The sequence below is a fragment of the Balaenoptera musculus genome, chromosome 3 (assembly GCF_009873245.2).
Source record: "Balaenoptera musculus isolate JJ_BM4_2016_0621 chromosome 3, mBalMus1.pri.v3, whole genome shotgun sequence".
Lineage (NCBI taxonomy): Eukaryota > Metazoa > Chordata > Mammalia > Artiodactyla > Balaenopteridae > Balaenoptera > Balaenoptera musculus.
Window position 1 is genome coordinate 79,062,073 of NC_045787.1, and position 3,868 is coordinate 79,065,940.

At 35.0% G+C, this 3,868-nt stretch overlaps 1 pseudogene; it reads left to right on the forward strand.

Annotated features, from left to right (window-relative positions):
* The first annotated feature begins 3,042 nt into the window (after positions 1-3,042).
* Positions 3,043-3,526, forward strand: LOC118891865 (annotated as a pseudogene).
* Positions 3,527-3,868: the final 342 nt, after the last annotated feature.

The following is a 3,868-nucleotide window of genomic DNA, read 5'->3' on the forward strand; positions in this document are numbered from 1 at the left end:
GGTGAATGTCCAGGTTACCAACAGCCATTTGCCTAATCCTTTTAGCACCAATTGGTAAGTCTTGGCTGATTCAATAATCTCATTAGGCCTTGGAAAGCACATATAGTTGTAATTCTATCATTTATTTCACAGTTCTTAGCTGACTTTCTTCTGGCAAGTAGACTCTCTCTCTTTCAGCTAAGGCTATTTTTATTATTCTAGATGACAGATCCTTCTGGAAAGGTGGAAGAAATGTTAACTCATTTCTTTGCCTCTAAAATTTGGAGGTAATTTACTGAGCAGATATCTGTCTCCAGGACTCTAATTGACCCTGCACAACATGGCTGCTTTCTAATGCATAGTCAATTAATTTTTAAAAATAAATCCCATTGTGCTTGTGCTAAAATGGCTTTCTGGGAACAATTATTGTGGTGTATTGCATTTCCTATTTGTTTCTTGTGGTTATGTAAAGTTCCCTTAGTGTCCCTTAGTAATCACTGCTGTTACTCTATTCATTATGTTTGCTTGTAGGGATTACTTGATTCATTTCCTGCCAGGGTATTCCCATGATGTTCCATTATTTCTGTTGTGTTTCGATTATTTCATTTATAACATTTATTTGGTGCTGAATGGGTTCCCACATATATCCAACGCTGATATCCTCTTACTTCCCGTTCTGCCATCACTAACACTCTCCTTGGGTATCTAAACAGATCATGGAACTCTCACCTACAGGTGGCTACAGAAACAAGTTATGTGGCCAATATTTGTTAAATGATAAAAACCAAAGATCTAGCACATCAGACAGGAAATCATCTCTTGAAAATTTTAATTATTTGTAAGACTGAATTAGATTTGACAATACCTGGATTTGTCATTATAGGATCCCACTAATTTCTCTTCTGGTATTGGGCTGAAAACTGAAATAATTTGATACACTACTTAGGCCAGTGTAACACATGACATAGAGCGTGGTTTGAGAGATAGGGGCCCTGTGAAAGAAAACTGCATCCCTCTCCATCTTGAAGAAGTTTTAAATAAATTATAGACAATGTAACAAAACCTCTAAGAGAGCAGGGACCACTGTTGAATTCCCAGAGTGAAGCCTCACATGTAATATAAATTGAACAAATTTTTGTTGAATGAATTAATTTCAACTCACTTATTTCTGTGGGAATTAAAGATCCTCTAAAGCATCACAGATGAGAGTTGGAAAAATCATTTTGTTGAGATATTCTCTCTTGACTGAGATTCTATATTATCTTCTATAGGAAAGTGCACCAAAGTTCTTTTGCCTTTCCTGAAAATGTTTATTACCCTCCAATATCCATTTCTTACTGATATTATTGCTAAACTTCAAGGTCATTTCAGAAATATTCGGCAGTACAATGAAGGCACTACGTGAAGAAAACGTCCCTATTTCTATCATGCCTCAGGTCCTGTTTCCCATGTTGACACACCTAAAAACTCAAATAAAATTTTTCCTAATTGCCTAGACATATTTAATCATGTATACTCACTAAATCTAAATGAAAGAATAATGAACCATTTTCTGAAAATTCCTTTAACTTAAATTAGACAAGAACTGAAGTTTTATGGTCTTAAGTTTTGTCTCTACATAATGTAAGCTAGAGGGATCTGATGTATCAAGAACAATGTCAATAGAAATATACCTGCCAAAGGGACAGAGCATTACTGATTAGTCAACGTGGTTCCTCTTCTCCCTTCCCCCACAAAAATCTACAGAAGGGTCATCAGGAGCAGGGAATTAGATAATTTTAATGACTGTACCACCACAGCTGGTATCTGAAATATCCATTTCCATTATGGTGGTTTAACTGCCAAATTAACACAAAGTGTATGCTGGTCAGACTCCTCTGTCCTCTAGAAACCCAGCACCAGTCAAATTAAGCTCTTCAAATTCCCCTTTCGCACATAACAAGCAGACTACTCCATTCTTGTTTATATATTCTTTAAAAAGAAAAAAGTTAATGTCCATAAAATTGATTGGGTTTAAGCCTCCCAGTTATGACCATAACCTAATCACTTAATCCTATTACTACTCTGAGCTTCTACCTAGGTCACTTTATTTGAGATTTAGTTCTCTACCAAAAGATGTCTGATCTTATCCTTTACTTTCCCCCTCCTGCTATATATATATTGTTGGGGGAGGGAGGGAGGCATGCTGCTTTCCTCATCATTTCATTTTGAAAATTTTCAAAATTACCACACAGTTAAAAGAGTAGTACAATGAATCTTTGTGTATCTCTTACTTAGATTTATCAATTGTTAATAGTTTGCCAAATTAGCTTTTATCTTTTTTCTCTCTCAAATTTTTCTCTTTCTCTCTGATTTAATACTATGGATTATGACATTTTTCAATGCATAATAATTCATTAGCAGTATTATTATTTTGATGTCAAATTGTCCCATATTTACCAGAGGGAGTCCCTACAGACTATCTCCTTTATGCTTTTGACATGATCGTATTTATGCACTATATTTTAATTCCTCTTGACTTCATGTCTTAGAAGATTTAACCTTCAGGTTTGGTGCTGTTTTGCTATGTCCCTTATGCATCTCCTACCAATATGAATGATTTAGTAATTTGAAATAATTACTTGGTCTGTTCAGTGTCTTTAGGGCAAGATTTATATGTATGCATAAGTTGATGTTTTTATGTTCCATGGTAAATCATGTTTTTCTTAAGAAAAGTTCTTCCTATTAAATTCAAAGACTAATGCTGAAGATGACAATGGGAATAATGGACCTTAAATTGACATTTACTTCTTGGTGTAACTTTATCTGCAACATTTTATTCAACACCTCTTTTTAGTGTTGAGTGTCGTGATATTTTTTCTTATGGATTTTTAAATTAGATGATATGACATTTAGTGTACTTTCAGAATTCTGAATCTAGCTAGAGGTTTAAAAAATCAAAATACCACAGGGATTTTCAGATGAACAATCCAGTATTGTTCAGAAATGTTAAATTATAGGACTTCCTTAAAGAATTTTCCTGGTGGCCTTTCCGCCAGAACCACTATCTTCCAGTAATTTGCCAAAATGACCAACACAAAGGGAAAGAGAAGGGGCACCTGCTATATGTTCTCTAGGCCTTTTAGAAAACATGGAGTTGTTCCTTTGGCCACATACTTGTGCATCTACAAGCAATGTGATATTGTAGATATCAAGGGAATGGACACTGTTCAAAAGGGAATGCCCCACAAATGTTACTATGAAAAACTGGAAGACTCCACAGTGTTACCCAGCGTGCTGTTGGCATCATTGTAAACAAACAAGTTAAGGGCAAGATTCTTGCCAAGAGAGTTAATGTGCATATCCAGCATATTAAGTACTCTAAGAGCTGAGATAGCTCCTGAAAAGTGTGAAGGAAAATGATCAGAAGAAGAAGGCAGCCAAAGAGAAAAATACTTGGGTTCAACTGAAGCACCAGCCTGCTCCACCCGGAGAAGCACACTTTGTGAGAACCAATGGAAAGGAGCCTGACCTGTTAGAACCCATTCCCTATGAATTCATGGCATGATGGGTGTAGAGAAAATAAAAGACCTAGACTGTAAAAAATAATAATAATTTTCCTGGTGAAAGAATACTTTAAAATGCATACAATGTCCAGTGCTGACCATTTTTTATAGAACAGCTTGATATGCATCACCACTCAAAAAACTATCACTTCTTTAGTTTTTTCTAAATATTTTTTATATGTGTCATTAATGTTTTCACTTTAAAATGGAGAAAAATATTTTCCAGAACTGGGTTATTCTCATGACATAAAGAGGTTTTAAAGTCTTTCATCTCACAGAATATTGTTTATTTCATAAAGCAAGATTTAGCTAAAATATACACTGTTACTCTGAAGATTTAAGTA